The sequence below is a fragment of the Vanacampus margaritifer genome, chromosome 2, assembly GCF_051991255.1.
Source record: "Vanacampus margaritifer isolate UIUO_Vmar chromosome 2, RoL_Vmar_1.0, whole genome shotgun sequence".
Classification (NCBI taxonomy): domain Eukaryota; kingdom Metazoa; phylum Chordata; class Actinopteri; order Syngnathiformes; family Syngnathidae; genus Vanacampus; species Vanacampus margaritifer.
Window position 1 is genome coordinate 56,298,807 of NC_135433.1, and position 15,752 is coordinate 56,314,558.

A 15,752-nucleotide genomic window follows, 5' to 3' on the forward strand; every position below is an offset into this window, starting at 1 on the left:
AAAAAAAATCATGTAGAGTACCTTGAACACACCAATAAACTCTTTTTAAAATTAGGCATACAAAAGTTTAGGGATCTGGTAGATTTTAAAACTGGACAAATAATGTATAGGGCAAATAATAAAAGGCTGCCAGGAAACATACAAAAAATATTTACAGAGAGAGAGGGGGGTTATTATTTGAGAGGGGAATTGAAATTCAACATTATGCAAGCACGAAACTCAAAAGTATGTGCATTTCGATCTGTGGAGTGGTTTTGTGGAATGTTCTTGAGGAAAACATTAAGAGAAGTACAAGTATTTGTCAATTTAAGAAATTTTATAAAAAATATTTTTTTGCTAATAATACTAGGAAGGAAGAATAAAACAGTGGTTGAAAATAAGATTTTTGCTAAGGCATATATGAATAATGAGTTAAAGTAATAAGTGAGGTAAAATCGGGTTAGGACCAGATAAGCAGTTGCCTATTCCATTTCGAACAGTAAATCTTTTCTTTTGTAAATGAGTGAGTCTTTTTTGTTTTCGACACAATTGTGATATTATGCTGTTTTCTTTTATTGTCATTTTAACTGTTCGAAATAAAGTTGAGGGAAAAAAATCTTTTGGACAGGTTGACAGTCAATGAGCGAGTGGAGTCAAGGGTTCGGAAGGAGTGCTGAGGGGACTAGAGAAGACCGGCTTCAGGAGAGAGACAGGAAAAGTGGGATGGATAAAGACTGGCTGGGAGTTATAGACTATCAATTTTGAATGCTCCAATGAACTTGTGGGTGAGCTTGTGGGATTCAGTTCGATGGGGAAGGTCATGGGTGGGCAGCCAAACTATCTGCCCCAGGTCTGTGGCGGGAGTCCTATGCCTACCGGTTAGCTGACGATTGAGCTGGGCTTTGAGAGACAGGGTGGCTCTGGCATGTCTCCAGATGCCATGACAACAGTGGAGATGGGCACAGACAGACGGAACAGCGGCCTCTTGATCCTGGGAAAGGAATAATGGGGGTTGATACCCTTTGGTGTAGTCCAGGGTATACGCGGGTATACGGCATATACCCACTTATTTTTTTGTCAGTTTTCCGTCTACCCAGTTCTAAATCCTCAATTTTGCGTCTACCCACTTCTGAATCATCCTTGATGCACACCATTCTGTCATGACCCACTCTCCCCTGCCTCTAACTTGCTGGCCTACACTCACTGTCTTATTGGTTAATTAAAGGCATGAGGACTGATGCGCCAAACAGAGAATGAGTAGGGCGGGTCATGCCGAGGACTTTATTGCTAACGCGTAAGGTGTCAGTGCCACTCCAGTTGATTCACAGGTCGCTCCGTCACCTGTGCAATGATCGTAAATGTGAGAGAGGCAGAAATAAATAAACGTTTTCCCAGTGAGTGACGGCATGTAGGGTATCCGAACATACTATACATGTGATGAAAACATCATTCACAGGTAAGTTTTAAAGTTGTTTCCAAATAAATCATTGATTTAAACTACTGTCAATATGAATGTACAGAAGAAGTTTTTGTCGCCAATGCATTGTAGTTAAACTGTACGTGTCGGCTAGGCTAACATTATGAAATGTAACGTTATCCTAACGTTAGCAATTTAGAACTAATCTACCTAGATTAGGATCATGTAGGGCAGTGGTTCTCAACTTTTTTTCAGTGATGTACCCCCGCAAAATATTTTTTTAGACAAGTACCCCCACCCAGCGCAAAGCATTTTGGATGAACAAAACAAAACAGTTCTGTGCCATCACTGTCTGGTTTTAACTTGGGAACTGTTTTTTAACTTGGACCAATACATAGTCGCACTATGTATCGGTTAAAACAAACAAAGAAACAAACAAATAATTAATTATCTTAACTCATTCACTCCCAACCATTTTCACTAGAGCATCCCCCTTCGCTCCTGGCTGTTTTACTGGATTTTGACTGATTTTGCTACTTTTTCAATATATTTTTAAATCCCACATATCCTCTGATGAGTTTTCATGCATACTCTGATTTGAGAACCACTGATGAAGGGAACCCGCATAATTGTTTTAGTAATTGTATAATTAACCCAGTTTGCAAAGACTTTTATGCCATGCTTTAATGTTCGATGAATGGAACTGCAATAAATACCCAGACCAGAGATTATATTTCTCTTTTTTTCTTATTATTTTTAGGTCTAAATAACGTTAGCCAAGTTATTGTATACTGCATACAGTAACTTAAAGTATTATAATACTTAGCCCTAACTAACTTACAATATGTAGTTTAATTTTATAGTAGATAACATATTATTAATGTTTACCTCATAATAAATACATTTTACATTGCAAATTGCTCCTAATTCATTCTTGATCATTTTATTATCGTGCGTAATTACAAATGACAGCTTTTTTCTTACATGTCACCATTTTCTAGAAGCAAAAAAAATTAAAAGCAAGTAAAATTTAGAGTATACCCACTTCTCCAGGGACCACTACACCACTGTTGATATACCCATAGGCGACCATAAACAGAGACAAGCCCGTGGACAAGGACGTGAGGGAATTAATTGAATAATTATTCAAATACTGGACGCATGGAAGATGTACACTCCAAGAGCCTGGACATAACTAAGTGCTGATTCCAAGGGCTTCGCATAATATGACTTACGTGGTTTTCATACTACTGTATAATATGGCATACGGCCAAATCCAGAAAACGTCACAATCCAGATGAATAAATCTGTGCAAAAGAAAGAATACAAGCACATTCATTTTGTACATGGGTGGTTCTCAGAAAACATGGTTGCGTTCACTGGTAATAAACGCACTTGGATGTTGGAATTATGTGCATACAGTATTTGTTGTCTGATATATTGTTGTTTTCAGCGGGTGTCTCAATTTTAGAAAATAATGCAAGTATCATAGTTTGAGGCAGTTGACAAATATTACAAACAAAACAGTGTTGGCATTTGTGTCACATATATTTGTGTCTCTGACTGCACTCATTTCTGTTTCAACATCTGCACCATATAAACACCCCTGGCATGGGTCAAGACTAGGATTGTGTGGATGTATGTGGACATGCGTCTTTGTTCTTATATGTGTTATCTTGTGAAGGCCATATTCCGGGTTTTTACTATCATTGTGGGGACCACAGGTGCTTTGTGGGGTAATTTTGGCCGATTCTCACAATTCCTCTTTTTGAGGGTTTTAGAGTTTGGATTTGAATTGGGTTTTGGTTGGGGTTAGTGTAAAGGTTAGGATTAGCCAATCAGTTATACTGGTTAAGGTTAGGGTAAGGGGTTAGGAAATGCATTATGTCAATGGAATGTCTCCACTAGGAATTATGTGGGAGAGTGTGTGTGCGTCGACTCACTCGATGTCACTCACTCAGCCAATTTTCAACATACCTGCTGGGCATAGAAGAGGACACTACCAGGAAGTCATCGTTGCGCATGTGTGTGTGCGTGAGCGTGTGTGTGCGCGCGCTCGTGTCTAAGATGAAGGATAGAGGAAGGGAGGTGAAGGAGAGGTGAGAGGGAGGAGGTCAACCTGCGGTCAAATACAAATGCTTCTTCGTGCTTCCTCCCTCTCTTTGTCCTCTTTTTTCATTCTCATCTCCTCTTGTAAGTTTGCCCCACCACCCATCACAGCTCTCTACCCCATATTCAATCTTTTCACTATTGCACTACTTGGTTTGCTCTTGAATATATAACCTGGGTCACATCTTTGCATTTTCAAACTCAAGAATAGAAAAAATTATACTACTGTATATTAATCTCAGTTTTTGACCTGAAAATGTTTGTTTTAAGGCCACACATGCACAAGGTCAACCACAAGTGCAATTTAGAATGTGACCCTGGACTGAAATGGGAGAAAGAAAGTTAAGAAATTAAGTGTGACCTTTTGAACCCTATTCCATCCCATATGCTTACTTCTGTGCCCATCCTTCACCAGTGCTTTGTCTTCTTCTATCCGTATTTTTCTCAGTCCGCTTCTTCCCTTTTGCAAATATTTCCATCTCAGCCTGTAACTAATAATAATTTTAATAATTGAAATTAATCTGTTATTTTGTCAATTAATAAATTAGTCTGATAAATATAAATAATAATAAATAATATCATTTTCCTAAGGTACTGATTGCTATGGACTTTTGAAAGCTGCAAGGACCAAAACGTTGAACCCGTTTTTCTCAAAACTAGGGATTTCAACCTGGCAACATTAAAATTGCTGTAACTTTGTCAGTATTTAAGGTACATCCGTGTAAAAAAAGAAAAGGAAAAAAAAGACAATAAAATAATTCAGTGGGGTAGCATTGTCATTATATTAAAGTTTGTGAGCATGCAATGAAATTTGTAAATGAATGCAATGGGTAAAACCCCCCAAAAGAGAGTACTGTAGGTGCTGACTTAAAAAAAAACAAGTACGTAAAACAAAATAGTAAAATACATTTTTCTCTTCTCTGTCTTCCTCCGCTTGGAACTACAGTAGAGCACAACCACAGCAACATTATTGTTTATTATCATATTGGACACTGGAGCTGTAATGGCTGATCTTTGTTGTAGTTTACAAGTTGGATCTCAGCTTCCTCAGCATTCAAATCCACTTTGCATTGATTTTGCAGTTGGGCAGAAAATGCAAAAACCCTGTCTCAACCTCCATGTCTCCAAAGTCAGTCACACACACACACACACACACTTGGTATGGACAAGTGGCTGTCCTTACATATACAAAACTGGTGACGGCATTCTGAAAGAATATTATTGGGTTGGCATTAAAGTATCAACACTCAATGACCTACTGAGTACGTTTGTCTCGCCACTTGCATGTCTCTGCCATCCTGTGTCTTTGCTTGTTTGTTCACTAGTGAACTAGTGATGGCAACACAAATTCATTTCAGAGCAGAGATTCTGACCATTTGGCATTTTCAGGATGCACCAAAGTTTCTTGTTTTTTTAAGAACCTTTGTATTAACCTTTGCTTAACCAGATAATGCAATTGAGAACAGATTATCTTGCAAAGCCACAATGGCAGCAGAAAGCAATGTGGAGTACAACAAAGTAAAACATACAATACAAATTGTACATTGATAACAAAATGTACTGTGTGTCATATAGTTACATAGTTAAAGATCACATTGCATTACATCATGGCAGATAGTAAATAAATGGCTCAAAAAAGGCCAAGATCAGATGCAGTAATCTATACCAACCAACGAGCTACATCAGGTTAATGTGCAAAAGTCTAATCTCTAATACAAGTGCTTGTTTAAAAGTTTAAAAATATCAGTGAGGTCTTCTTTTTTTAAATCATTGTGGAATGATGATGATGATTTCATGAGTCATTGGTTTTCCATTTCCATGTGTTCTTCCAGTATAGTTGTGTTGTACCTTTCCTCATTTGACTTGTGCAGATGAATATACTGGTTATTAATCCATTCATCATAAAGTTGTTAGCAAACTCATAGAGTCTTGGCCTCCTAGATACTGCAGTTAAGAGCAGGACGGCAGGATGAGGAATGAGCACTTTGTGGTTAGCCACCCAGAGGGTGGATGTGTGGTGTCAGAGTGCCTCCAAGTGGCTGGGCGCATTGGCCCTCTTCTTTTAAAACTTACTTTACTGTCATTCTGTTTGTTTTGTTTATTTGTGTTTGTAAATGTGTTTTAATACAGTGCACCATTTTCTATATTATTTGTAATGTAATGTGTATGTTATTGTTTTATTTTTTTACAGAAAATGTTTACTCAAAGTCAGACAAAATAATGAAAATTCATCTCCATACAAGTTATTATACTTACATTATAGTTATTATAATTTGGTACTAAAATTTCTACATCGTCAAAAATTGTGCCGATGATTAAGTTGTTGGCAGTTACAAAATACTACAGATTTTTTTTTAATATAATAAACAATTGTTTTAAGATAAAGAGAAAATGGCTACATTATGATATGATGCAGACAAACTAATTCATAATAACACATTTGATATATATAAATTATATTAGAAATCTGTAATTCTTTCAATTCAAGGGACACTATTGCCTAAAACATAACTTAAAAGTAATTAGTTATTGTGCAGAAGACTGCAGCGAGCCTGATTTAGATTTTGACCTTTTAAGAAAAATGTAAAATACACTTTTTGATGAACATCAGAGAGAACATTGTACGGTGGGTGTTTTAATTGTTCAGCACCTTGAGTTGAATTTTAATGTATGAAAGGTGCTATATAAATAAAGTTTGAGTTGAAAGTTTGATTTGATTTACATCAAAGCGTTATACAAAGAAAACTTTTTATTGCAATGAGCATACGCATTGCTGCCGAATCTAACCATGTTGTTGTTCTTTTAAGTTTCAAATGGCTTACCTTAAGTAGAATTTTGCGTTGCATTGTGGGCAAAGGTAGAATCTGGGTTGGCTATTTGATGCTTTATAATAGTGGTAGACACTTCTCGTGACTTGGGTTGCCAACCATCCCTTGAAATACGGAATCGTTCTGTATTTAAAACTGTAAGCACGCGTCCAAGGATTGAGTTGTCAAGGGACGCACTTTGTCCCGACTTCCATAATACTATAAGAGTCAAAAATAGTCCGTAAAATGTCAATGGAATTAATGAGCAACAGTGCCCTTTATGTGACAACTGACAGTAACCTTCCGATGACCTCCCCTGCTCTGTGACCAATGAGCTGACAGCACATTCAGTCACGACACTGATCTGTACATAAAACTGGATAGCTGGAACAAGACTTTTGAAGCCACGAGGCCGCCATATTACCACTCCCAAGAAACATTTCTCGGACGACGATCACATACATTTACAGTATCGAGATTGGAGAGAATTTGAGACAGTACTTAGTAGAAACAACATGATTCATGAGTGTTTTAAATTTGTTAAACATAAACATGAGGACTTCAGACATTTTACAACTTGCCTTAAATACATGTATAAATTATATGCTTGCCGATGTTTACAGGAGGAATCTTGTATAATTTTTTTATTAAAGAATTACAATTGCCAGATGCCTCTCCCAGATTTAATATTGGGGTCTACGGAACTGAACGATAAAAGAAAAAGCGGGTCATTCAAAAATATGCATCCTATTCAACAAAATTCACCTACAAAAAAAAAATGAACGACAGCAGAGTGAATGCTGTAGCTACAGATACCTACACCCTCGGCCGCCTGCCTGAAATGTATTTTTTGCATTGTTTTTCTAAACGATTGCATAGCATTTCAAAATGTATGTCCTTGAAAACTTGTTGCACTGCTGGTGTTTGAACTAGCAACTTAAAAAAAAAAAGCCCCGGGATTAACACGCTTATTTATGTTTGCTATACATCAAATAATTTGCAGGGTGCCATGAATAAAATCTGAGCATTGTAAAAAGAACAGAAGATTAGGTATAATTTCATGTGTATGGACTCCAAACATATTTTTTTCAATATGCAAACCAAGGCATATTCAAATAATACTACAGGCAGTCCTCGAGTTACATCTTCGACTTTACAGCGCCCGTGCCTCGTCCGTAGCACCTTTTTTTTTCATTAATTTCCCACAGTAATCACACCATTTTAAATTCATTTAAAGTTGTGTTGTTGTTACCTCCAGCAACGGACTTCCATCAAGCAGGTCAGCTTGCCATCAGGCGCGTCACATTTCCGTGTTGCCCTCCGTCAGCAATGAATGACCGCCTCCCTGTCCCTTCTCCCTCGTCGCCCTTCCTCCTCCTCTCCCCCTCTCTCTGCGGCCCTGCTGCTGCCTCCTGCCCTTCCTGTCGTCTCCTTCCCCCGTCCCCTCCCCCTCCCCTGTCCGCCCTCCTCCCCCTCCCCTAGGCCGGGGGTTCCATCCGTGGCCCGGGTCTCGGCGCTCCGGGGGCCGGGAGAGTGGACGGGATCGGTGTTGTGCCCGCCCCGCTCCGGTGGACCTCTGGGCACTTCGGGCGGGCCCCGGTATCCGGGGGGCGAGCCCCGCCGGGGTCCCGGTGGGGTGGGTGGGGGATTGGTGGGGGGATGCGCCTCCCCTTCCCCGCCCGGTTGGGGGGGGGCCCATCTGGTCGCTCCTCTTAACTCACGGCACTAGTTTTGCACAATACATTTTAGGGCACATAACACACTTTGGGGGGTAGTGGGGTAGGGTGGAGACACTGTCTCCGCCCTGCAGCTCCCCTCCAATTTTAATGCATCACACAACTGGGGGGGGGGGGATGGGCATCGGTTGGGGCGGGCCGCAGCATGGAGCAGTGCTGCGGTCACCTGTCCCCCCCGAGGCCGGTGGGGTGGCTGGTGGGCCTGCAGTGCCCCGTTCTGCTGCGTTGGGTTGGGGGCGCGGGCCGCGTTGGGGTGGGGGGCGCTCCTGCTCCTGGGTTTGCTCTCCGGCCGGTGGCCCCTGCGGGGCCCGGGGGTCGTCCTTTGGCGCTGCCGTGGCCTGGGGGGCCCTGAGGTGTTGCGCTTGCTCTGTCCTGGCGGGGGTCGACGGCTCCCCTCTTTGGTGGAGATTTTCATGCATGCCAGATCCACCACACCAGCATCTATCGAAACTCAGACACAATTTGTTTCTCCCTCAGGTCATTGATTCGGTGGAGGCGGGTGTCTGTGGATCTCACTCTGCTTCGTCTGTCCTTTCTACTTTTCCTCAGTTTCTCCTTCGGGCCCTTGAGGTCTCCCTGATTTGTTGGAATTTAGATGGGTTAGGGTTAGGGTTGGTGAAGGACTCTGGTTAGTGGCCCGGTGGGTGGTGTCTGGTCGGTGCTGGGCTTCACTTTTCTTTCTTTTCTTTGGTCCCTCTTCGGGTCTCCTGGCGGCCCCACGACTCTGGCTGGATTTTGAAGTGTTCGGTTTAGGTGAACGGTATGGGAATTTTTTTTTTTTTTTTTACACGCACGCACGCACGCACGCACGCACACACACACACACACACACACACACACATACCAAAAAAAATAATAATTAAAAAAAAAAAAAAAAGGGAGAACAATGATGATGACATGTCAAATGATCAATACTGAGCTCTCCCCGAAAAAAAAAAAAAAAAAGCAATGAATGACCGTGCGGAAACACGAAATATTGGTTATGGCTCTTCCGGGTCGCACAAATATGTTTTTTAAAATTACTGTTCAAAGTATTTTGATGAAAATATCGACATTAACAGTAAAATCCGACTTAAGTCAAAATTTGGGTTACATCGCCAACGTAGGAACGGAACGCGGCCGTAACTCAAGGATTCCCTGTATTCAACATTATTTATTGTTTTAGCAGAGTAAATGTTAACAAAGTCATATTGAAGTACTGGTCACCAGTGCAGTCTTGGAAAAACAATTTTAAGAAGTGGAGAATGCAGTGGCAAAGAAACAGGAGCTATTGCAAATGTAAAGAAAAAAAGGTGGGGAAGAGGCTGTTTGCAAGAAACAATTTGATTCAATTTTCCGCTCAATAAAATGCAACCATCAGCTCTGCATGTACACACGCAAACACCCACACCCACACACATACACACACAGAGCAGGAGCGAAAGTCTGTCTCTAGAGTGGGGTTTTAATTGAAGTAGGTTTCGGTGGTCTCTTGATGAAATTGAAAAAATTAATCAGCTGTAAAATGGTGCCTTTTCTTCCTTCTGGCCTTCCTGCTATCTCTCGGTTTCCCTTGCTCTCTATCAGTTCTAATATGAGATGCCGCACAAGATCATTTGTGGCCGTCAGCTCAGTGTGAGTGGTATAGTTTGTTTACTGTGTGTTAATTACAAATGTCTGCATTTAAAATGGTGTAAATCAATGTCTACTATGACATAAAGCTTCAATTCTCAGTGTGTTTTTAAGGAAGGCATCTTTCTGTCCATGTATTTCTTCTGTGTATCATCTATTGACCTGGCTACCTTTATACACCTTCTGAAGTTCTCTGCCCTGTCATCTTTAGTGACCACCGTCACAGTTGTTTCTCAGTGTTATTGTAACGTATTAACATGAAACAAAACGTTGAAATATTTGTTTTGTAGATTATTTCAGCCAGTTTGCCCAACATGTCACTCCTACATGTCCACAGGTTCTCTGTGTGGTGTGAAAAAAGAATATAGAGAAGGTCATTCATTTGAAATGAAGATGCTACAATTACACTAGGACACTAAATAAACAAACTCATTAAAATGTCTGTTTATTTACATTTTAAATTAAATTGTTTACGAGGAACATGCATTTATTTAATTAGGAGTTTGATTGAGGAAAACCCAGGTGCTGATATAAGATCTTGTGTAAAGCAGGAGTGCAAGTCACAAGTACATGAGGCAATCAAGAGCAAATTGCAGAACAAGGAAGATTAAGTAGTCAGACTACACACTAGAACAGAGTTGGCCATCCAGTCAGAGACTAAGAGTCACAATTTTTACTGTGTTACTGCAAAGACTCACATCACACACGGGCACGCATAAACTGCCCTCATCCCGTTCACTCACTCATTAGCTCTCTTTTGCATGTTTTGATGAACTCCCCTTTATTGTCTGCTTTTTTAGTCTGTGTAATGTTACAAGCAAGCTGATACGAGCACTTCATACATTTTGGGAACAACTGTGTCTACTTTTCTGCCTGACCTTTCTAAGTGAGCAACCTGTAGGCTTCTTGCAAAGTTCAATCGCCTTTGGAAATTTTTGGTTGGTATTTGCACAAAATGGACTGAAATGCTGCTGAAGAATTTAAGCCTTGTAATACTCTAATGATGCCCAACAAGGCAGAATGGCTTGCCATTATGTGCAACAAAAGCTCTGTTAAAACATCTTCATATTTTAGTTTGGCTTCATTCCCCCCCCATTTTCTGAGCGGATTTGGTAAACCAACACGACTCAGCTGTTTTATCAAAGTGCATGCACGTGTTATTCACTATAGTTGGTACCTTGATTCATGAGTATAATCCGTTCCATTGCCACGTCCAAATGAGTCCGCACACACTGCACTTGCTCACTTATGTCCATGCAACAGCGTGCTCAGATTTGGAAGTACTGACTTAGCACCTTACCACGAAGTAAAAAGGTTATTCCCACTGGTTTAGATTAGAAGTAGGCCGCACCTCGACATCATTTATTTTTCATTGTTGCAAAAAACAGCCCTGTCTTTGCTCTTTTTAAGGAGGAAAAGGGAGTGACAAGAAGATTCATCTTCCATTGTTGATAAATGCAATGTACTATTTATTGTCACGGTAGGGTAGTGTTTGTTGGACCCCAAAAAACAAAGAGCAGATCCAGCCAGGGCGAAAATTACTCAATTTTAATCAACCAACAAAAAGCGACGACGACAAAAAGGTGTACGTCGTGGGCAAAAACAAGAAAACACAAAATCACGCCGGAGGGCGGATAAAACAGAGAGGAGTGTAGTATACAAAGTAGATTAAAGAAAAACGCTACTAGTCTAATTACTAGTGGTGTCCACAACACTAAGAAAGATTGCCGCTAGAAAGGTAGCAGTTGGATTGGGGATGATAGTCCGAAGACAGGCTAGCAGTAGCTCCCAATGATTTGCAGAATGCCTTCCACACCCGAGACACAAACTGAGGCCCTCTATCGGAGACTAGGTCGGACGGGATCCCGTGGATCCTAAATATGTCCCTTATCAGGATATCCGCTGTCTGCAAAGAGGTGGGCAATCTGAGCAGCGCAATGAAATGCGCCATTTTGGAGAACCGGTCCACCACAGTAAGGACCACAGACTTACCGTGGGAAGGGGGTAGCCCGGTAACAAAGTCCAGTGCCAAGTGCGACCAGGGACAGGGCGGGATGGGCAGAGGATGGAGCTGACCGGCTGGCATACGGTGAGAGGGCTTGTTTCGAGCACACACTGTACAGGAGGTGACATATTCTTTTATGTCCTTGCGTAGCCCTGGCCACCAAAACCTCTGTGCTATTAGGGACAGAGTTCGACCAACCCCAGGATGACATGCCACCTTTGATGTATGCCCCCACTGCAGCACCTCTTGGCGAAGGTGTGCGGGTACAAACAACTTGTTTCCAGGGCAAGCTACAGGGGTCTGTGTGTTGCCAGTTGCTTCCACCACTTTCCACTCTACCTCCCACTGGAGGGCCCCCAACACTCTGTTCTCCGGTACGATCATTTCGGGTGGAGACCCCTCAGCGGCTGGACCGTGCATGCGGGACAAGGCATCCGGCTTGGTATTCCGGGATCCTGGTCTGTAAGTGATGACGTAATCAAAACGTGCCAAGAACAGGGCCCAGCGTGCTTGACAAGGATTGAGTCTCTGAGTGGACCGGAGGTACGCCAAGTTTTTGTGGTCCGTGAAGATCTGGAAGGGTTCCGCCGCGCCCTCCAGCCAGTGCCTCCACTCCTGTAACGCCAAAATTATGGCCAGCAGCTCACGGTTGCCCACATCGTAGTTGCGCTCCGCCTGGTTGAGCCGATGAGAGAAGTAGGCGCAGGGATGCAGCTTCTGGTCAACTGGGGACAACAACAACGCCCCCACTCCTGTCTCTGAAGCATCAACCTCGACAACAAATGGGAGAACCTCATTAGGGTGTGTAAAAACCGGCGAACGTCAAAACAATAATTTTAATTTAACAAAGGCAGCCTCGGCCTGCTGAGTCCAAATAAACGGAAACTTGGTAGATGTAAGCCTTCTCAGAGGTTCCACTTTCATACTGTAGTTGCGGATGACCAACGGTAGAAATTGGCGAACCCCAGGAACCTCTGCAAGTGCTTTCTTGATGTAGGAATTGGCCACTCGAGCACGGCCTGGATCTTGGCCAGGTTGGCTCTCAATTGGCCCTTCTCCACAATATATCCAAGAAACTGCACCGAACTGGTGTGAAATGCACACTTTTCTGCCTTTACGTATAGCCGGTTTTCCAGCAGTCGCTCCAAAACCAGCCGAACGTGTTGCTGATGTTCTGCGAGGTTTCTGGAGAAAATCAAAATGTCATCAAGGTAAACAAAACAAAAGTGGTTAAGCATGTCACGCAAGACGTCATTAATAAAACACTGAAATACTACGGGACCGTTTGAAAGGCCAAAAGGCATAACAAAATACTCGAAATGACCAATGGGTGTTTTAAACACTGTTTTCCATTCGTCGCCCTCCCTTATCCTAACCAGATGGTAGGCACTGCGAAGGTCTAATTTGGTAAACACCGTAGCAGAATGTAATGGTGAAAATGCGGACTCCATTAGTGGCAATGGGTATTTGTTCTTAATTGTTATGTCATTTAGACCACGGAAATCGATGCAAGGACGTAGAGTCTTGTCTTTTTTCTCGGTGAAGAAAAATCCTGCCCCTAGTGGCGATTTTCAGAGAGTCGTCCTCCTCCCAGCTGCATAGGCTTGATGTCATCTCCCGCAGGAGGGCGTCGCCACGAAGCGTCGGGAGGCGAGGCGCCAAAGGAGCTCCCCGCGGACGTGGTTTAAGACGGCTGAGCAGCCGTGTCTGCTGCCACAGGTCGTCACTCCTCCTTCCGTTCCCGCTGCCGCGCACGCAATCTGTTGTCCAATCGAATGGCCAGGTTGAAGAGTTCCTCCAGATCGGATGTCTCGTCCCGTGTAGCCAGCTTGTCCTTGATTCGTGGGCTGAGGCCCCGCCAGAAAATCCCATAGAGCGCTGCTTCGTTGTAACGGCTCTGGGCGGCCAAAACCCGGAACGAGATAGAATATTCAGCCACTGACAAGTCGGCTTGCTTGAGGTCTAGCAAGCGGCTGCCTGCTTCCTTTCCTTTTACCGGGTGGTCGAAGACGTTTCTGAGTTCCGACAGGAAAGCAGGCAATGAAGCTTGGAGCTCCGGATTGGCTTTACTGACTGCCATCGCCCATAATGCCGCCTGGCCGGAAAGTAGGCTCATTACGAAGGCGACCTTGGCGCCATTGTTGGGGAAAGTTTGCGGCTGTTGGTCAAAAACCAGACTACACTGGTAAATGAATTGGTCACACCCACCAATGTCGCCAGAGTAGCGGTGTGGATGGGGAATATTGGGTTCCCGAAGTACAGAGTTACCAGCTGATTGGGCCGCGGAGGAGACGCCCCAGCTGGTCGTGATTTGTCAGCAGCCGTGGAGTCCGATCTCTGCTCCACCTTCAAGGTAAGAGACCCGATCTGGATGGTTAGCATCGACATGGTTTCCTTCAGTACACGGAAGTATCGCTCGTGCTTTCCAAGTAAGCGCCCATGGCTGGCCATTGCCTGGCAAAGGCTGTTGGGGTCTGTGGGATCCATTCTGGTCGGGTTATTCTGTCACGGTTGGGTAGTGTTTGTTGGACCAAAAGAAAAGAGCAGATCCAGCCAGGGCGAAAGTCACTCAGTTTTAATCAACCAACAAAAAGCGACGACGACAAAAAGGTGTACGTTGTGGGCAATGAAGACATTTAACATTTTCAATTTGATGTTTTACTGTTTTTTAATTTACTTATAGGCATATCAATGTGATATAATCATGAGTGTTTAAAAGAATACAGTGGGATGGTGATTTTGTGAACTTTATTTGATCTTTATACCCTCAAATGCTGTTGGAGGGGCAATGTGCATGATGTTGTCAGAGTCTCTTGTCACTTAGGGACTGAAGGTCTGGGGTCAGATTTTGATTACTTCTGTTCCCCCAATCAAGAAGGGGAACTGTATAAAGATGTCTGTTTACCATCAACCTTACACCTTTGTTCAATCTAGGAGATGACATGTCTGCCCTTTGTTCAATCAAGAGCCGGGAGGAGGAACCTTTTATCTTTTGAGTATAAATGAGTCGATGTTCTGTAAATTGACACACACTTGGGGGGATCCACGTTGCATTCTGATGTGGTGTCCTGACTGTGTCTTTAGAGGCCTCTAAATAAATTCTTGCAAGAAAACTTCTTCATCAGATTCTGAATACAATTATTTTGGACACGCAAAGATTACACTTAATATAGTAATCAAATATTCCTTCAAAATGGTGACGCCGACGTGGACTTATTGAGACGTTTTTCAACAGCTGTGATTGATCCTGAACACCGGATTTCTAAAGCGCAAAAATATTAACAAGGTGAGTGGACATTTTATCCACGTAGAGAAATTCTGGTTGTTTAGGATCAATACAGTTGCATTTCGTCTGTGCTAAGTTGTATTTGGGATCTGTGAACAAGTTAGGGGGGTTGTAGTAGTATTTCTTACGGTGGGACGGAAAGTCCTCGATTTTGAAAATTACTGCGACATTGAACCATGCATGGGAGTTTTTTCCGCGGTGGAAGAGGCTGTGTTTTTATTTTTTCGTATGAATAAGCCGTCAGTATATAAGATACTGGGAGTGCGGTGTGGATTAGCCGATTGTGTGTGATATCATTCACACAAGGTGTGTGCTGTGTGGAATTATTAAACCGAGGGACATAATTCCTCGGTGTGTGTGTGTTGGGTTTAAGTCGCGCATAAAAATGCCCCGTGTTTACGGAAGTGACGTCAAGTCGGAGCGCTCCGCCGTTTTAAACGGCATAAGACATTGAGTACCACGGGGGAATAGGCTGTTGTGGTTGTTGTGGTGTTATAAGCCGCTAGTGATGATCGCACTATGTGTGTGCTGATGTGTGTTGTGATATAAGCAGCTCGCGTTGATCACGCGTAGTGTTTGCTGAGCTAAACGCCCGTATGTCGCGTAGTTCGCTACGGTGCCGTGGAGTAATATTAAAAGCCTGCCGTTTTTTCGGTTCAGAGCTGTGTGATATAAGCCGCCCGTGAAGATCCAGGATATATTTGTTGAAGTCGCGCAAAAGGTATTTAATATCTGTTTCATTTTCGTCTTGTTTGTGTTTGTCTGAAAAAAAAAAAAATAATAATAATTTTTTTGGGGGGGA